Source organism: Epinephelus moara, chromosome 17 (genome assembly GCF_006386435.1).
Source record: "Epinephelus moara isolate mb chromosome 17, YSFRI_EMoa_1.0, whole genome shotgun sequence".
In the NCBI taxonomy this organism is placed as follows: domain Eukaryota; kingdom Metazoa; phylum Chordata; class Actinopteri; order Perciformes; family Serranidae; genus Epinephelus; species Epinephelus moara.
Window position 1 is genome coordinate 33,227,592 of NC_065522.1, and position 20,903 is coordinate 33,248,494.

Here is a 20,903-nt window from a genome sequence, read left to right on the forward strand (position 1 = left end):
GTTTTTCCTGATCAGCTGTGAGGGTCATAAGGACAGAGGGATGTCGTATGCTGTAAAGCCCTGTGAGGCAAATTGTGATTTGTGATATTGGGCTTTATAAATAAAATTGAAAATTGAAAATTGAATTAGTTTGCAGAATGGTTGTACTATGAACGTTAGCACTAGCTTAGCTCCAGTTAGCACAGCCGGGCTTCCCCGCTACTCGCGCGAATGACGCGATAACGCAAATTAACAAAATGGTCAGGCGTCCAAACTTGCGCGTTACGGGCGGCACGTTGTAGGATTTAGGGGGATATATGCAGAAGTTGAGCATAATATAATTTGTCTGTTTTCTTTAGTGTATAATTACTAAAACATAAGAATTGTTGTGTTCTCCTACCTGAGAATGAGACGTTTCAACAATCACCATCTTACAGCCAAGAACAGACACATCAAACACTGGCTCCATATAACGATATTAGCATTTTCGCTTTTTTGCGTCGGCCATCACAGATAGCTGCCTCTTTGCAATTAGCTGAGCAACAGATTTCTAACATGAAACAGCTTTATGTAGTGTTTTACCAGTTTGTACCAGGTGGAAGAGACCTCTGTGAAGAATTCAGCTCCCGGTAAAAACCTCCAGAAAGTTCAGATCTTGTGAATGATGTGAAACTCCTTTTTGCAGCGTTCAGTTTTAATCACCTGGTCCGTTTGTTTTGAAGAGACATAAACAAAAACTTAAACTTTATTGTATATACTGCAGGAATTCTATCTGGGAGAAGTTTCTGCTGGTTTGCTAGATGCCACTAAATCCCCCGAAATCTTAAATATTGTTCTTTAATAAACCTACTGAATGAATCAAATGTTGACCTGCTGGTAGAGCTACAGGCAAAATTAAAGTGTAGATGACCCAACATGACTTCAGCCAGACGACCCGACATGACTCTGACCAAATTTGGGTAGGTGAGGAGAAGCAATTGTTCCCAGAACTGGTCGTCGGAATAACAGGAAACACGTGTGTATTGGAAAGCTTGTGTGTGTGTGTGTGTGTGTGTGTGTGTGTGTGTGTGTGTGTGTGTGTGCAGACTGATGCTGCTTGTTTATCAGACACTATAAATTGCCATGATGCACCAGTTCTCTGGCTTTCTTCTGCAGTGTCCAATCCTGTGTTTTGAGTCTCCTTATTCCACAACAAAATCAGGAAATCACCAGAGTTATTGGGATTCATCTTCGGAGCACTGTGGCTATCTGTGCCAAGTTTAGTGGCAATCCATCCAGTAGTTCTTGAGACGTTTCACTAAAAAGCAAAAACATCAACCTCACAGTGTCAGCAGAGAAAGAGCCAGGGGATTCATCCTTGGGGGACCATGAAGCGGTGGACTGCCTGACCTACATTTGGGCCACTAGCATGGCTAAAAATAGCTCCTAAAAGTCAGTGGTTTCCTCTCTCACAGAAACCAGTGTAGATTCTCCTGTGATGGATTTTAATGTTGACAAGTTCTCATGGCAAAAACTACAACTGTCACAAACAACTGCGGCGAATAAATCGCCTCTTCGTCCATCTCAGTCTATTTCACACGTGCTAAATTAAAGCTATCTGCAGCTAGCTAGCATCTTTACAAAGTGCAATAGCATTGACAGCCCCCTGAAGGCAAAGTTTGGACCTGAATCAACTGACGCTGTCTACACTGCTGCATATTTACATCCTTGTAAAGTTTTACGCACTAATATGAAAGACCTGATGCTAATGCAGCGTAACACACTCCGAACAATTGGAAAACATTCAACTTGGGTGGAAAAAGGCAAAAGGTGTTTTCAGACCAAACAGCTCTGGGGACTCCCTGAGAAGAGGTGCCCACTGAGGAGCTTCACAGAGAACAACACACTTTCTAGAGTTTTTTTTTTTTTCTGTTTGCATTCACACTGCCAGTAGGGATGCTAAGCTATCTTTCAGTTTGTCAAGCTATGCAGATACGCACAGTAAAGTCCTTTTGTTTGGGTTTTTGATAATGTCAGTAGCCAGTGCTGCATTGGCTCATGCGTTCAACCAATCACTGTACCCGTTTATCACTTGTGGTTCCTCTTGTGTTGGAAAAGTAAGTCCCTAAAAATGGCCCTCTAAGAACTATAATTGTTTCTAGTACATGCGGTGCGGAGCCAGTTGGCATTTTCAGATCAGAGGAACCTTTTTATAATTTTAAGAAACCGCCAAATTAGCTCTGTTCTTGAACAAGGTCCGTTCAGGACTCTTTGAACCTTGGTGCTACCTCATGAACCAGCTGTGTTTCCACCTGTTTTGAGGGGAGCCTTGTTATTAAGGATGTGTCATCGACAGAGGGTGTTACATTGATTACCTGTGAACTGTTGTTCTGTAATTACAATATTTGTTTTTCCCCCCAAAAACAAACATGGACGAACTATTAATGAGGCGACTGCATGCCCTGGTTTTTCTGATGATTTCTCACTCATGTTCACCATCCTCTCTTTCCAACCTGTCATCACGCTTCACTCTTCAGGTCAAGGAAAAATGGCTATTTTTTGATTCCACATGAGAGCTAACTTTTTTTGCTTTCCAAACCAATTTATTTTTTGTTGAAATGCTATAAATGGTTCAAAATTAGGTGCGCACACTTGAACGGCACTGGTTCCGTGTTGGTGTAAAAGGGGTACCTTTTTCTTGTGTCTGCACCGTAATAACTAGGAACGGTATTAGTTCATAGAATGTTTTGAGGGACTTTTTTAGCTCCTAGAGGAACCATGAGTGGTGGAAGTGTCACAAGGCGGAAGTCTGTTTTAGGGTTTTTATATTGCATGTTTTATCTTTTTTACTTGAGTTTTATTTAAGTTATGCTTTTATTCTACCTTGTTTGCTGTGTTTTTAATAGGTTTTTATTGCATGCTTTTATTGTGAAGGACTTTTACTTTGACTTCCGGCCTAAGTGACAGACATTTTACCCAGATTAAGTGCACCTGTGCAGTTTTTAATTGATAGTTTTAGCATCAAATCAGCTGCAGCAGGCGGCGGATGACCAATGGGTGACCAAGGAGAGGGCGGCACAGTGGAAGGAGGATTGCTTTTATGGAGAGATCGGCATCTGAGCACAAGGAACAATCACGGGTAGATGGACAAAGGGAGAAGGGCAGACAGACGGACGCGGGGAGACGGGCACCACACACAGGACTGGACCAGGAAGGTGTGCAGAGAGGACGACTGGACGCCAGCTGAGTACAGGAGACCCTGGTGTTACGACGCGGACTACACAAACTCTGCCTGCGGTGTGAGTATCCCAATTGCAAAGTAACACTCTGGGTGAAGCGAAGCTGAATGCTGGATAGTACTGTGTTTATTTGCTTGGATACTGGCGGCGTTCTCTATGTTTTAGGTGCCGGCCAGAGCCTGTGGGTAACCTCCAACGACGGCTGAACCTGCGGGTGAAGGTCCTGCCTCCGGAAAAAAAGCCCAGCATTTTTATTATTCTTAGCCCCTTGATTTTTAATCAGACTTTTAATCTCCCTCGTCTTGTATTATATGTTTGTTTCAGACTGTCTGCGGGCCATCTTGGTGTTTTATATGTAGCAAAGTTTTAACAGTAAAACTTCATTCACCATTTTCTGTGGCCAGTCTCCTTGGTCACTTGTCAGTGCAGGGCGCGGCGTCTGCGTGCCGCCAGCCTGTGCTCGAATTGAAATTTTTTTAATTTCACCGCAACGCGCTGTGACGACACCTCGGCGCCACGCGTCCAATAGCAGAGAAGAGCCTGAAGTAGACCCGGATGCTGTCACCATGGAGCTGTAGCTCCTGAACGAGCCTTTACTCCCCCGAATCCTGTCCTCTGCGCCCTACCCCGCGGTGGGCGCCGTGAAAACTCTGTGTGAAAGAGGCTTAAGTCCTGCAGAGTTTCAGAGGACCTGGAGAATGTTTTAGGATAGTAATAACATTATATAAGATAATCATATTGCAAAGATAATATATATGTAAGACAATAACATTAAAGACAAAATTAAATTGCAATACTTTTTCAAAACTTGATGATTTTACCTTTCTGTACATTGTGTATACAAATTCATTAGATAATTTTGCTTGTAAATGTCTGTTTGCATCACCTTTATTACGGAAAACACATTATTTGATCAATTTACATTGTGCCCCTAAAGTTCTTTGTGCGCTCCTTACTTTTTCAACTTAGGAGCACATGTGCTCCTTGGGGAAAAAGTTAGCGTCAAGCCCTGCAGTGTTGCTCTCACCCTGATATATCAAATGAATCTGGCAATAATCTTTCAACCGTACAATCAAATCCACATACACACCACCAAACAGTTAAACCCACCTCACATAAGTGAACAGTGACTGTTCGTACGCAGCCAGGGCAGCACATGCAACCACGATCTTTAAAAATCGGTTTGCCGTGTAAACAACAAAAAACACGAAACACTGACAACAGCTCATAACGACAAAAATAGAGGTAAGCACCAACTACTGGATTGAAGCTCTATGAGCATATGTGCAATGGGGGAAATACAATGTATTTTTCACTCGTCCAAGCTGGTTGGCGGTCGGTACAGCACCATCAAAGCGATGGTGCTGTACCGACCGCCAACCAGCTTACAATATGGTGCTTCAGTGTTTCTATTGGCAGCGCCAATGCAAACAGTAAAAAAGTCCTTGAAGGTATGGAGTTCTTGGAGGAGCTCCCCAGTGGGCAGTTCCTCTCATGGAGTTTTCAGCACTGTGGGTTTGCAGACACCTAATACAAAGCTTGATTGGATGGCTGCAGGAGCTCAATACGTCCTGCTGCAATGCTCAATGCCAGCGAGTAGTCCTTACACAAAGATGTTGGCAGTGGACTCCTGTGAGGCGCTGAGAAGAGATGTTGTTGTCATCATCTGCTCAGCAGGGACGACCGGAGGCAGCAGCGGGGTGTAGGCGATCTCAGGCTCCGGCTCACTCTCATGGCAGCCGAACATCATGTCAAAGTGTCTGAAGTGATCCCACCACTGCTGCCGCCTAATCTTGGGCAGCCCTTTGCAAGCTGTCACAGGGAGTTGGCTGCGTAACACGAGGCACTTGAAGCAGCACTCGGGAGGGTCTGTTGAGGCTTGACTCATGAGGGTCTTGAAGTGGTGACTCCATCATTGGAGGAAGCTGCTCAGTGTGCAATTTGCCGCTACAGAAAAGAACATGATAACTGATGGCGGGCAAGGCGTCACCTGATATACTGTGCATTCTGCAAACTCCAGTTCGTCTGTCAATATTTAAATGTTGTGTGGCGGTACTGTGCAGCAGCGAGGACGAACTGTGTGATAACACAGTGAGGAAGTGGAGCTTTTTTTTTTTTATTTCTAGAAAACATACAGCTCTCTGCTGATGTATGTTCAGCTTTATGGAAATGGAAGCGGCCTGTAGACCATCTGCTTCACACACATCATTATAATGGCAAATCTACTGCTGACAAGCATTATGTTTGATACTGTTCACAGCTCTCACACGTCCTCCTCTGCTTCTCCTCACAGACAGAAAATCATCCCGCACAACCTAGGAAGAGTGCACACACTCAACAAAACAGCTCCTGGATGAATGACACTTGTTTGTGAAATAACATTCCTCTTATCAGCCTGGAAGTAAGTGTTGCAACCCAACTCACTGGAAATGTTCTCCATTTTCTCCATAAAAAAATTCAGCCTTTTGTTAAGGCAGCTCAGGGGAAACGATACTCACAACAATATACATCATGTAAACAGCTTTCACTGGGACAGCTGTCAGCGCACGACACTTAGACTCGCCAATAAATAATGAAAGCAGGCAAATATCACCAGCAAATAGCAAGACTATGAGGAAGTAAACCCTTACGCAGCAAAGGAATTCCACTGCTTTGTCTGATCGTCTGGTTTTCTGGTTATAATGCAAAGCTTCTGTCTCCAAACAAACTGTGGTGTCATTTGTTTTGGTGAAAGGGTTAGGGGGCTTATGCTCTGGGTTGCTCCATCGTGGTCCCAATGCAAGAGTCTAACTCTGATTTTACTTTAACCCGACTTCAAAAAAGTATGTTTGTTACACAACGTAAGGTGACGTAAATATGTGATATGAGTGATGTCAGTGGGTGGCGACCACCATAACATTATGATTAAACAACACTGACATTTCGATTCAAACAGGACACCAGTCTTGTTTTGTTTTGACCTTTTCTCACAGCTAATATCATGGCAGTTGCTCTCAGCCTCAAGTACTTCCATGCATGACTTTACCTTGGAAGTAGTTGCCTGGTGCGTCTCATAAAGACACATAAGAGTGCCTTTGGTGTTGATATCATACACCAAGGAGCGTAATAAATCATTAGCATTTGACGACCTGGGAATGAGGAAGGGCTGGTTATTGCCAAAAGTGTTTTGTGAGGTCACAGTGATCTTTGACCACCAAAATTGGTGAGTCCAAGTGGATGTTTGTGCCAAATTTGATTTCCCTCATGGCGTTCTTGAGATAACATGTTCACGAGAATATGGCGGATGGAAATCCCGTAAACATAATGCCTCTGCCTACAGCTGTTGCCGGCACAGACTTGAGGCTCATTTATACTTCTTTCCCGAAAGAAAATGTATATGTCCGTTTCAATTGTCGTAAACATCACTGCCCTTATACTTTCTGGCACTGTGCTAAATTGGTTTAAATCTTATTTACAAGACAGGGATTTCTTTGTGTCACTTGGCAATTATGAATCTGTGCGAACAAAAATTACATGTGGAGTTCCTCAAGGGTCCATTCTTGGGCCTCTTCTGTTCAACATCTATATGCTCCCTCTTGCTCAGATTATGGAATATCATAACATCTCCTACCATACTTATGCAGATGACACACAACTTTACATAACAGTGTCACCAGATGACTACAGTCCCCTACATCTGCTAAATAAGTGCATTGACGAAATCAATACATGGATGTGCCAGAATTTTCTACAGCTAAACACAGACAAAACTGAGATAGTTGTTTTTGGCCCCAAAGAACAAAGATCAATAGTCAGTGCTCACCTTGACGCCATGACACTAAAACCTACAAATCAAGCCAGAAATCTTGGTGTAGTTCTAGACTCAGACCTAAATTTCAATAGTCACATTAAGACATCCTAAATCAGCCTACTACCACCTTAAAAACATAGCAAGAATAAAAGAATTTCTGTCTAAACAAGATACAGAAAAACTTGTTCATGCTTTCATTTTCAGCAGGCTGGACTATTGTAACGGTGTCTTCACAGGCCTGAGTAAAAAATCAATCAGACGACTGCAGCTCTTCCAGAACGCTGCTGCCAGAGTCCTCACCAACACCAAGAGAGTGGAGCACATTACACCAGTGCTTGAATGGTGCTATATAAATAAAATTGCCTTGCCTTGCCTTCCATACCTCCTCTGGTTGGCATACATACAGCCAATAGATGGCACTAGAGGGTGGAGTCAAAACTTACACATAACAACAAACAAGGTGACGCTGGAGGAGGTCGTAATATTGTACCTTCAAATGGAGGCAGCGTTTAACGCCGTTGGTGTGTGCGGCCACTATTTCCATCCCAACATGCGGATGATGAATTCTTTTTACTTTTACCAATTCATTCTGTTCCGCCCTTATTTAAATTTCATCATCTCCTATGGTCGTATCTCGCTTGAAATACACCACACTGCCGCCACGATCTCCGGTGGTACCGCTCTGATTCGTCTGTATCCGTAAGCTTTCAGAAAACATGCACAAATACAGACAAGATAAACATAGAGTAGGTATCTAAGGTTGAGCATTAATGACCTCGTACATTCTACGACTTGACGAAATGTGAATATTGCTCTGTGTCATCTGTTGTTTGTTTTTATCTTTTTTCTGTTATGTAACTTTGTACAATTTTCACTAGAATTTTCTAATGCATTCAGGTCAAAGCGCAGCCGAGGCTGACCGAGTTCAGCTTTAATGAATGTTGATTCAGGTCTGTTGATTCATGTCTCAGTAGCAAATGCGAATACTCAACCAGAGTATCAGATCTAAACTGTGCAGAAGTTCAGAAGTGCAAGACATCACATTTTACTTTCTATCCAGTGTTTTGTGCACAGGATGCCCTCACTTCCACTTCTCCAGTTGACTTCTCGCTCTCCCAGCTGAGTGGGAGGAAGGACTCAACACCTCACTGCCTGCAGGCGTAAAGTTGCATATTGTAGCTCTTGTAAAGAAAAGTCTTTTGCTTTTTCTCTGTCTTCCCTCTCAGGCAGCTGTCATCATCTGTAGTGCGACTTCACTGTGTTTTAATCCCAGAATGTGTGACTGGCAGGCTCATTACAGCAAGGCTTCAAACGCTGACGAGGAAAATAATCGGCTGCGCTGCCGTGGTGACAAATATAGACCAAGAGCACATTACAAAGTTTTCAACAGCGCTACCGGAGAGGTTTTCTGTGTGTGACTATTAAAATGTGTGTGTGTAGACAGAGATAGAGAGAGTGTGTGTGAGAGAGTAAGAGGGTGTTAGCCTGTGCGAGTCTTTGCAAGGCAGAGTTTTATGACAACCGTGGGAATTGAAATTCCCTCAGACTGACTGATGGATATTAAGGCATTCAAAAACTCTCAGTTTGATAGGAAGTAAGACCCAGTATGACCTAAATTATAAAGGAAAGAGTGTGTGTGTGTGTGTGTGTGTGTGTGTGTGTGTGTGTGTGTGTGTGTGTGTGTGTGTGTGTTGGGGAGATGAAGCCTGACGTCTGCTATTCACACTCTGCTGGTGGTCCTGACAAGTGTAATCTGTCTTCTGTCTGGACGCTCTGCAGCAGGACAGATCCAGGCCACCGTAAAGTCCTGCAACTTTCTGCAACATCAGGAACACCAAAGTTACACCATAGTTGTATTTGTGTACTTCTTTTTTTTTCCAAAATCCCAAAGTGCATTTTGGAAATGATCAAATATACTTAAAACTACTAGAGAAATGATTGTAAAAGACACACAGTGTTTCTCAAAGTCAAGGAAGGATCATTAAATTAATTTCAAGGGGGCTACCTTTTCAAATCCCACAGAAGAACTGTTCCACCGTCAACAATCCTTTTGGTTCTAGCAAGGTCTAAGTCCTTAACAGAATTTAAAGGATGCATGTGTGTTTCCTCAACAGCGAACACCTGGGCACTCGCTAGACTGTTCCAATGTCAAGGATCTTTTGAAATCTAACAAGATCCGAGTCCATCATTTACAGGATTTTCAAAGATACATGTGTGTTTCCTCAGCAGGCATGAAGTACCCACAATTCTTTGCGCACAATTTGCGGGAATTGAAAGCGGGGCCTCTTCAACAGCGAACACCTGGGCACTCGCTAGCCTGTTACAATGTGTGTTCACCGAATGCTTGGAAGGAGTCTTGCCCAGCCCCCCTTAGGACCCCAGTTGGAAGGACCCGACCTACCAAGGAAGCATCCTTGACTTTGAGAAGCCCTCTGCGTCATCAACTCTGGCCAAAGCACCGTTCCAATGTCAAGGATCCCTTTGAATTCTCCTGAGAATGGAGGTCTTACTTCGGAGAATTTTCAAGGATGCATGTGTGTTTCCTCAGCAGGCATGAAGTACCCACAATTCTTTTTGCATGATTTGCCAGAATTGAAGGTGGGGCATCTTCGGTGACGTGTGTGCTCGGCAAATGCTAAGAAGGACTCTTGCCCAGCCTCTGTAGGATTCAAGTTGGAAGGACCTGTCCTACCACCCGTCTTTCTCAAAGTCAAGGAAGGATTCTTAGATGGCTGGATTTCAAGGAGGCTACGTCATCCAATCCCCACAAAGGACTGTTCCAATGTCAACGATCCTTTGAGTCCGACAGAGAACAGGGTCTGTCTTTTAGGGGATTTTTCAAGGATGCACGTATGTTTCCTCAGCGGGCTTGGAGTACCCTCAATTCATTGTGCATGATTTGCCGGAGTTGAAGCCAGGGCCTCTTTAATGATGCACACATGCGCACTTACTAGACTCTTCCAATGTGTGTTCACCAAATGCTTGGAAGGAGTCTTGCCAAGCCTCTGTAGGAACCGAGTTGGACCGGACCTGTCGTACCAAGGAAGCACATAATGCTTCTTAGAGTCAAGGAAGGATCTTGAAACAGCTGATTTTCAAGGAGGCTACGTCATCCAACCCCCACAAAGGACTGTTCCAATGTTAACAATCCTTCGAATTCTACCGAAGACTGAGTCCTTCCTTGAGAGAATTTTCAAGGATGCATTTCTGTATCCTCAGCAGGCATGACGTGTCCACAATTCTTTGTACACAGTTTGCCAGAATTGAAGGCGGGGCCTTGTCACACCTGGACACTCACCGAATGCCAGGAAGGAGTCTTGTCTAGCCTCTGTAAGGTGCGCGCTGGAAGGGCCCGTCCAACCAAGGAAGTATCCTTGACTTTGAGTTGCACCGACAGAGTTCCTTCCCATCAAAATAAGTTAAAACCAGCCATCTGGCATTATACTCTTTTATCTTAATTTCATTATAACTGTACTTTATTTAACTCCATTATTACAGTACTTCATTAGAATTTTACTTAACACTACTTCATTTAACTTTATCAAAGCAGCACTTTACTTGTGAGGAGTATAAAACAACAACAAGAAGGCGCATGGATGTATAGAGAGAGCCTCCAAACCCCTAACCTCCATAGTCTGAGCTAAGACAGCAAACTTCATTAATCCTTTCAACCTTGACAAAAGTAGCACATACCAGATCCACTCTGTCCATTCTTACTGTGGATGTATAAAGAGACCTGGATAATGCGTTGGAGGCGGATACCCGTCCATTCATATGAAAGTTGCTCAGAGGTGCATGAAGCCAAAAAGGTTGATTTCTGGGGTATGAAAATACCCTATATCTCCCGAACTGTGGGGCCCATAGAGCAGGAGCACTAGAAACACAGAGCGGCTGCCGAGTGGCCAACTTCCGCCAGCTGAACCACTTACTTCTTAGTACTTTCGAAATGCTATTGGATTGAATAGATCAAATCTTGTTAGTCAAATGAGTCATTTTGCGGGGCTTGTCACGCTCAAAAAAATTTATCCAGAGATTTACAAACGTCTCTTTCACAATATAAGTCTATGGGGAAAAAGGCTTAATGGGCATCACATGGGCATCACATGACAGCCATGGACGGTGTAATTCCACTTTTGGCCACCATAAAATTGTCTTCAAAGCCTGGTACTGTTTCTGCGGGCTTGGTTCTTACCTCTCACAATAAGAGCCCAGATATGTACACTTCATAACTGTTTCTCATAGGGAAGTCAAGTTCATTCATTCAAAACATTTTGCTTAAAGGAAACTAGATAAAATTGTTATGAAACAGCTTCGCTCAGACAGACAGACAGACACTTGAAAAAGTGTTGCAGCTGTTGCAAATTGGCATTGCTGCTGGCATGAGAAATGTTGGTGCGAAATATTTCCAGCATTGTTATGTTTTTTATATGTCACTGGTGTGTAAAAGCCTTTCATCTTAGACTATTATAGTGACTGTCTTCAAGATACACAAGACAAAGAAGCTACTGCGGTTCAATGTTAAAATCATATTGTGACTAAATACAAGCACTTTGAGACATTTATAAATGAATATCGGGCTTTGGAGACATCGTATATATGAAAACAGCAGAGCAGAATAATACGTTTTCCCTGAGCTGTGAATTAAATGGTCCATTAGATATTAGAGGTAACTGTGTGTGTGTGTGTGTGTGTGTGTGTGTGTGTGTGTGTGTGTGTGTGTGTGTGTGCACAGCCCCATGATTAATTAAACACAGTGGCTGAGCTCATCTCACTAACCACCGAGAGGATAGTGCTCTTTAATAGGCCTTTTAATGAGGTCAACTCACAAGCTGTTAAATAATCTATTACAGAACAATGTATGTGAACGATGTCCTGCTCCGACTTGTTGGATGTGTGACAGGGACAGACTGAAATTACCTTCTCCTCGATGTAAACAGATGATGTGTGTCTGTGCAGAGGTGGAAGAATGACTCAGAACTTTCACTTTAGTAAAAGTAGCAATAATAACAACAGTGTAGAAACACTCTGTTGCAAATAGGGCTGGCACAATATCAGATATTCACTGTGCTTATTGTTGGCAGAATAGTTCACAATAACGATATTATCACTATAGATATGTCGATATTCCTTAATATTTTAAAAAGGGGGATACTATTTGTTGGAAATCTATAGCAATACTATGTGTCACACAGGGACACCAAAATGTTGTGATCTAGGCACCAGTTATGTGTTTTACACAGCGGCACCATTTGTTGGGACTTAAGCCTTAACACAGGCCTCAGTATCAAATCTGAAATGATTAATAATCATTGATAATAGTTATTAATTATGTTAAATAATGTGACTTAATTTGCATTAAATCAGGACAAAGACAAGAGACGAGAAGCGGGAACTTTGAGTTGCCTCTTTGGGTGTAGCTCTGTTGAAAGCCTGTTTGTAAACGAGTCTATGTGAATGTGATTTGTGTTGCAAACAGTCTGGATCAATGCAGAGGATGTTTAGTTGCATGCAAGACGTTGTCTGTGAACAGCATTAGCAATCTAACATCACTTAGCTTGGTGAAGCCAACTAACCAATAACCTAACTGCAAACAATCACAACAATAACTCAGCCTGTACAGCTGTGATAAAGCTATGCCCAGTTGTTACGTTACCAATCCTTGAATGGATGGAAGAAAGAGTCGCTTTGTGGTGCTGCTTTTGTTAGCCAGCAGAGGAAGGCGGGAAAGAGCTGTGATTCCAGATGCAGTCTTTGTTGTGTCCTTGTTCCAATGGTGCTGATCCGAGGAAGCTGGTCGCTCGGGGTCCTTGTAGAGTTAGACGCAGGGGTGCTAACTCGACTTGGTTCTCCTTGTTGCAGGAAAGCTAGTTGCAAACCTTGTGTTTGGCACACTAACTTCTCTGGTTCCAGGTTTTGCTCCTGTTGTGGGCGAGGGCAAGATGTGGTCCAGGAGAAAAAGAACAGAAGTCTGTAGAGCAGTACTTTATTTAACTTTATTGTAACAGAACTTTATTTAACTTTATTGTAACAGAACTTTATTTAACTTTATTGTAACAGTACTTTATTTAACTTTGTTTTGACAGTACTTTATTTAACGTTATTGTAACAGAACTTTATTTAACTTTATTGTAACAGTACTTTATTTAACTTTATTGTAACAGAACTTTATTTAACTTTGTTTTGACAGTAATTTATTTTAATTTATGACAATAGTACTTTAATTAAATTTATTATAACAGTACTTTCTTTTACATTATTGCAACAGTACTTTAACCCTTTAAAACCTGAGCAAATTGGCTTGGGTTTTTTTCAAAAATATGGGCCGAAGGCAATGAGCAACAAAAGAAGGAATTACCCAAAAAAAATTGCAAGAAATAAGTAAAAAAAAAAATACAAATACAAATAAGAAGATTACTTAAAAAAAAAAAACATGTCCTGGAAAAAAAATAATTTGTGGGACAGTAGCAGTAGCTCAGTCCATAGGGACCGGAGGGTCGCCGGTTCAAGTCCCCGTTCGGACCAAATATGGAGCGTGGACCGGTAGCTGGAGAAAAAAAACCCCAACCGCTCGGGGCCCCCTCACTCTGACATCTCTCCACTTTGTGCATGTATAAGTCCTGTTTGTGCATGTGTGTGTATTTCAGACCTGTGTGTTAATGACAACGGAGTGAAAAATTGAATTTCCCCTCAGGGGGATTAATAAAATATTTTTTAATTATATTTTGTGTCAATGATTTGAATCTGTACAGCAGCTACTATAGCTGTCAGATAAATGTAGTGCAGTAAAGAGCACAATATGTCCCTCTGAGATTTAGACGAGTAGAAGTATAAAGTAGCAGAATATGGAAATATTCATGTGAAATATAAATACTTCAGTAAATGTTCAGCCTGCGCCTGATACTCCACAAAAGACGTCTTCAAAGACTCGTGGACTTCAGTCTCTGCAGTTACAGCCTGTGGCATGATGGGAATCGGCGTCCACAACATGAATTTTCTGGAGCTCCATTGTGGTGTTAATCTTCATCCTTAAAAGTGTTTCTTCAAACAGGTGGTCAGACACGACTGCGACATGCCGACACCACACGTTCACACCTTCACATGACAGCACACACACATACTTAATGCATCACCAAACATCTCAGCTCTGACACTCAAACTCAGCATGCGACATCCTCACGACACACAACACATCCATGCATGCAAACACACACTCTCACACATAACACGCACGCACGCACGCACGCACGCACGCACACAGATGACAGCACAGATCTGAACCGAGCTTCTTGATGATACTCACACATGACTGCTCGATGTAAACTGTGACCCACAGCGGCTGGTGGGATCCAGATTCTTAAAATTCTTGTGCGAGTGTCACTTTGACTTTCATCATCAGGCTCCTTGGGGCACTTTTATTGTGAAAGAGCAGCACAGTTCAGCTTTAATCTGACTCATTAATATACATGAGGAGGACTTTATAGAGGTTTTATTCCTATTATGCATTCATGGTGCTTTTATTGGTTTTACTTTGCCTCATGTCATTTGAATCTCACTAAATTCTGCTCTGGTTTTATTTTTACTTCATTTACATATTTAATCTGTTGTTCTTTTCAAAGTTGTTTTTTTAATTTGATATCTATTGTTTTTATACTATTGATAGAAAGTTTGAAGTTATATTCCTTAAGAATTCAGTCCAGGTCGATGCTGTGACGACACCTGTGGGAACTGGTGGTAATAGCAGGTGCAGGTGTAGGCATAGATGCGTTTTATCGCTCTGTTAGTTGTGAAAATTCACGATAACAAAATGTAAAGACACACCTCCTCCTTTGCCTCTCTCCACTGGAGTTGGAGATTCTCAGTCAAACATCTGTAAGGGCTCTGACGGATGTGAAAAAGGCAGAAAATCGAACCTGTTTCGAGAAATTTTAATGATGGATGAAAGTTTTGGGCTGAGTGTGCAAACATGATTGACACAAGAGCCTGGTCTCCCTCTGAGGTCGTCAAAATGGGCAGTGACTTGCAGCAACAGAAACCAACAAAAAAAGGCGTCCTTTAACGTTGGCATGATGTGTTATAGTTGAAAGGCACCCGGTGGTGTCGGGGGGAAACGTGTCGGGACAAGGATGAAAGCTAAGGTAGCGAAAGTCCGAGTGGGGCAGGTGGGAGCGGTGGTAGATGGGTCCAACATACACCTACCTTCACCCGACAGAGCGGTGTTTGTGTCCCGTAACATTCTGAAGCCAAACCCTGTTCTTTCTCCTAAATCCAGACATGTGTGTGTTGTTGAAGGAAAAAAAAACATCAGTTGGTGATGTTGCACCGACGTAGTGCTTTTATTTTGAAAGAGACTGTATGCAAACTGTACATTTCCTGTGAAAACAGAAGTGTATTTTGAAAACAGACAATGCATGTAACAGGCTGAAGTTGACACGGCGTCCCAGAACGTCAACAACCAACACACCCAGAGTCATGTGACATGTGACGAGGTCGCAGTGAGGACGTGTGCTCTCTGTGCTGGTGATAGCTGTGGTCACAGGCATTATGTTTCGGTTTGCCCGTCCATCCATCCTGGAGCACAATATCTCAAGTCTTCAAATTTGGCACAAGCGTCCACTTGGACTGAAGGATTAAGTGACTACAATTTGGTGGTGAAAGGTCAAAGATCAAGGTCACTGTGACCTCACTTCCATCTCATTCTAGTGAATGTAATATTTCAAGATGGCCATGAAGAAATTTCTTCAAATTTGGCACAAACATCCACTTGGACTTAAGGATTAACGGATTAGAATTTGGCGGTCAGGGGTCAAAGGTCACTCTGACCTAGTCCATCTCATTTCCATGAATGCAATATCTCAAGAGAACCATAAGGGTATTTTTTCAAATTTGGCATGAACGTCCACTTGGGCTCAACATTGAACTGATTATATTTGATGGTCAAAGGTTAAAGTCACTGTGAGCTTGCATCTGTCTTATTGTTGTGAACGCAATATCTCAAGAACACCTTAAGGGAATTTCTTAAAATTTGACACAAACGTCCACCTAGACTAAAAAATAAAGTGATGATTGAAGGTCAAAGGTCAGTGTGACCTCACATAACTGAAGAATTCATTCACTAATACTGACCAAACTTGACACAAATGTCTAACAGGATATAATAATGAAGGTCAAAAGGTCAAAGGTCAGCTTGACTGTGACATCATCATGTTTTAACGTCATATCTCAGGAACAGAAGGGGAGACATTTGGTCAGATACTGAATTGGTGACTCTAATTTTGAAACTGTGCTGATTGTATAGATCTTCTGTGTGTGAAGCATCCATGTTTTCACTCACACTTGGCAGATCGGTGCAGGCGTACAGGAAGAAACTGTACTTTTGCATTTTACACAATTGTATTTCATCAAGAGGAGAGAAACTTTATCCTCAATGTTCTGTTGTCTTCTTAACAAGAGTGTGATGTCACATCACATTCCGGGCACATGAGCACACATCTTGGTGCACGCAGTGTGCAGCACCTCATTAGTTCAAAGAAGACACTGAACAGGCCTGTATATCAGTTCAAAATATGACATGGAAAAGTTTGGCAGATCATTTGGCTAAAAACATTCAGCGGTGTTGTGTTCGTCGTGACTGACGACACAGGGACAAGAAGAATTTAAACAGAGTCTTTTACAGAAACAGAGCTGAAGGTGTTTCCTGGTCTCAGCTGAGGTGACTCCTTCAACATGACTGACAGCTCGTTAGTTTAGTTGATACTCAGCATTTTGCTCAGTCTGTGATATCTTTATCCAATGCTGCCTGTGTGATGGATGAAGACATATTACCTTCATGCATGACTGGCTCTTATTTTACTGCACAGAACAATTTAAGCAGTCAGGCTGAAAGTGATTTATTTTGTGTCCGTGAGCTGTATTAACTGGAGTGTGCTGTACTGTACTGCTGCTGCTGAGGTGCATGAAGAACTGGAGCATGAATGACAACATCATGTTTTCCTTCTTTCATTATGATGCTGTTGTTTTATTTGATTTACTCAGAGACGTATGAAGAGCGCTCTGCTGGCCTTCACTCTCTGGTCCTTCTGTTGCTCGGCTCCTTTGATCCACACTGAAATATCTCTTGAACTTTGGTTCAGTCGTTTCTGCTTTCAAGAGGATGATCTCATGACTTTTCATGTAGCGCCACCAACAGGTCAAACTCTCCACTTGTCCTACACTTCAGTTCATGCAAGGACACCTCTGAATCTGATGTTCTGACAGAAACAGAACTTGTGTTGTTCTCTGCATCACTCTTGTGTTTTGAAAGTAACTACAAACGTCCACTTGGACTGAAGGATTAACTGATGACAATTTGGTGGTCAAAGGTCAAAGATCAAGGTCACTGTGACCTTACTTCCATCCCATTCTAGTGAATGTGATATTTCAAAATGGCCATGAAGAAATTTCTTCAAATTTGGCACAAACATTCACTTATAATTAACAATGGGCTGATTAGATTTTGTCGAATGTTGTCATGAACGTGATATCTCAAGAATGGCGGGAGGGATTTATTTTTTTCAAATTTGGCACAAACGTTAACTTGGATTGAAGGATAAAGTGATTACAATTTACTGGTCAAAGGTCAAAGTCACTGTGACCTTACTTCCATCTCATTCTAGTGAATGTGATATTTCAAGACAACCATGAAGAAATTTCTTCAAATTTGGCACAAACATCCAATTGGACTTAACAGTAAACTGATTAGATTTTTTCGAATGTTGTCCTGAACGCGATATCTCAAGAATGGCGAGAGGGATTTATTTTTTTCAAATTTGGCACAAACGTCCACTTGGACTGAAGGATTAACTGATTACAATTTGGTGGTCAAAGGTCAAAGACCAAAGTCACTGTGACCTTACTTCCATCCCATTCTAGTGAATGTGATATTTCAAGATGGCCGTGTAGAAATTTCTTCAAATGTGGCACAAACATCCACTTGGACTGAAGGATTAACTGATGACAATTTGGTGGTCAAAGGTCAAAGATCAAGGTCACTGTGACCTTACTTCCATCCCATTCTAGTGAATGTGATATTTCAAAATGGCCATGAAGAAATTTCTTCAAATTTGGCACAAACATCCAATTGGACTTAACAATAAACTGATTAGATTTTGTCGAATGTTGTCCTGAACGCGATATCTCAAGAATGGTGGGAGGGATTTATTTTTTTCCAAATTTGGCACAAACGTCCACTTGGACTGAAGGATTAACTGATTACAGTTTGGCTGTCCTACACTTCACTTCATGCCAGGACATGTCTGAAACTGATGTTCTGACAGAAACAGAACTTGTGTTGTTCTTTGCATCACTCTTGTGTTTTAAAAGTAACTTAAAAGCAGTCTCACTCTGAAGTCAACGAAACCCGCTGCTCGGTCAGTGACTTCAGGCAATTAAACAAGACCTTCCTTTCATGTCGGCGTGATACACGGCCGCTCACTGTTATTCTTTAATGGTGCCTGGCAGCATCAGGGGAAACATGGACGACAACAAACATTAAGGGGCAGAAGTCTGAGTAGGGCGGGAGGGCTGATGGATGAGTCCAACTACCTCTGACTTTCACCCAGGAGGCTCCAATATTGTTCATAACAAAAATAAAACACTGATCTAACCATCATTGGTAGAAAAGATGAAGCACGGCAGAGCGTCTCCATCCGTCCATCATCAGCTGGTCTCCTGCTTCACGCGCTCAGTGTTGTTTACGCAGCGGCGGACCGGCAGCGTGAGGGCACAGCCATGTAATGTTTGACAGAAAATTGCTCCATGATTGTTGCCGACACACCTCCTGCCTCCCAGCCACCAAATAAACCCATCATGACACCAGGCAGAGCTGGCAGGGTGGAGTAAACATCACATTTACACATTTATCAGGGCTGAAATACACACACACACACACACACACACACACACACACACACACACACACACACACACACAGCAGCTTTACATTCAGAGGACTTTATGTTAAGAAGATTTTTCTCACTCATTCAGCATCTCCCTCATCTGCACTCCTTATCAAACCATCCTTCTCCTCCTCTCCTCTCTGATCCTTCCTCCTCTGCTCTCCTTTCCTTCCTTTTCTCCTCACCTCCTCCCCTTTCCTCCTATTTCCTTCTCCCTCTTTCTTTCCTTTCCCTCCACCCTCAGCTTCCTTGTTCCTCTTGTTCTTCTCCATCTCTCTCCTTTTCCTTTTTTCCTCTCCTGCTTTAATCCTCCTCTCCCCCTTTTCCCAACAACCACAACTTGCTCCCCTTTCCCCCTCTTTCTCCTCCTCTCCTTACAGAAACCCTCCCTCTCTCTAAAACCCACTCCTCTGCTCCCTCAGTTCGCCTCCACCCCCCATAAAAAATCTCCTCCCCTGATCCTCCACTCGCTTTTACGCGCCGTGCGTAAAAGCTTCACTCTCGTGTCCGTGTCCAGAGCGCACGGACGGAGAAAGCAGAGAGAGGAGGAGAGGAAGAAGAGGAGGAGATCGTTCGCGCTTTAAATCCCAAACTAAACGCCTCCCCTTCACTCTTCTTCTCTGGTGCTGAGGACGGTGCGTGTGTCTGTACACACCGGGCACGTGGCCGGATTCACAGGCGGGTGCCGTTGATCCAAAGTGACCGGGACGTGGATGTGAGCGCAACTGTGGAAGCGACCATGAGGACTGGCACCCCGCTGAGCTCTGACTGCTGTCATTAGAATGTAAAGTGGCGCGAGGAGGTTCTGGTGAGACGGACGCGCGAGGATCCAGAGGATGAGGATGAGGATGAGGATGAGGATGAGGATTTAAACACACACACACACACACACACAGTGAGGCGCGTGTGTGGATCTGACATCAACATCTGGCTCTTTTTATGGACTGCACCGGAGCCGCGCGGCTGTCCTGCGGGGGGGACAGAGAGCAGCCAGCCGGGATCCGTGAGCGCTGCAGGGACACCAGCTCCGCGCTAACCGAGCCGGAGGCACGCGAGCAGACAGAGAGGTCAGTGTGTCAGTCACCCCACGCGCACACACTCACTATAGGAGATACATATGCGCAGAGGATGTGTGAGACAGGCGCACATCTGGAGGAGAGACGTACAGTAGTTCACGTGCGCGTCAGACGACAGAGATGTGCAAGGCAGTGCTGCACGCGGACGCGCGCGCACATGTGGAAAAACGCACGTGCATTCAGAGAACGAAAACACTGGAAATAAGGAAACCACGTATCTCCAGGAGTTTTATTTTATATGAAATATTCAAATCTTTTCAGTCAAAAATCAAAAATGAATAAAATCATAGTAATAACATAAAAATAAAATGATAAACTAGGAGCATCATTTATTTCTAAATATAAACTCAGAGCTCCTCCTTCATTTCTTCTTCTGTGGTCCTCACTTTAATTCCCTCCCCCCCTGAGGTTGGTTCCACTGTGGGAGGTGGCTGTCATTTCTTTTGGGGATTTGAGCTCCTGATGATTGAAGCGTTGCATCATTTAAACCTGCTGGGAGCTTTTAACACAGAGCGCAGATCTTCTGACCGACTCTCGCCTCACTTTGATGTTTTCATCCAGCACCTGTAAAAGTTTTTGGATGTGAGCTCGCTCCACCTGCTTCTGTGTGTCATTTCTTATTGCTCATTTATTTCCCTCATCCGTCCCATTGTTTCTGGTATTTAAATTTTTGTTTTGTTGTAATGTGGAAAGAAAGGTTTCTACAAACTGGCTCTTTAAACAGCTGATTGACGAGTGAGTGCTGCCAGCTGAAAGGAGGGTTTTATAAAGTGGGGCTGTGTGACGTGCTGCTCCATGGACACTGTGTTGCATTCATTAGATGTCGGTCGGCTCGGCCCAGTTTGGAGAATGTGGACTGGTGGCTGGAGAGGTGCTGGGACTCCTGTCCATGTGCAGCCCCCCCCCC

At 43.1% G+C, this 20,903-nt stretch overlaps 2 protein-coding genes across 3 annotated transcripts in view; one reads left to right on the forward strand and one right to left on the reverse strand.

Annotated features, from left to right (window-relative positions):
- The window catches only part of rnf175 (ring finger protein 175), a 394,559-nt gene that overhangs the window by 83,761 nt on the left and 289,895 nt on the right, over positions 1-20,903 (reverse strand). The gene's annotated exons all lie outside the window — the stretch shown is intronic.
- npy2rl (neuropeptide Y receptor Y2, like) overlaps positions 5,502-20,903 on the forward strand; it is a 97,830-nt gene continuing 82,428 nt past the window's right edge. The window contains exon 1 of one of the 2 annotated variants that reach the window (XM_050066402.1): positions 5,502-5,598. The gene's annotated coding sequence lies outside the window, so the exon portion shown is untranslated. Of the gene's footprint in view, positions 5,599-19,445; positions 19,988-20,903 lie in introns of those variants that run through there. The other variant, XM_050066401.1, reaches the window with a different exon arrangement.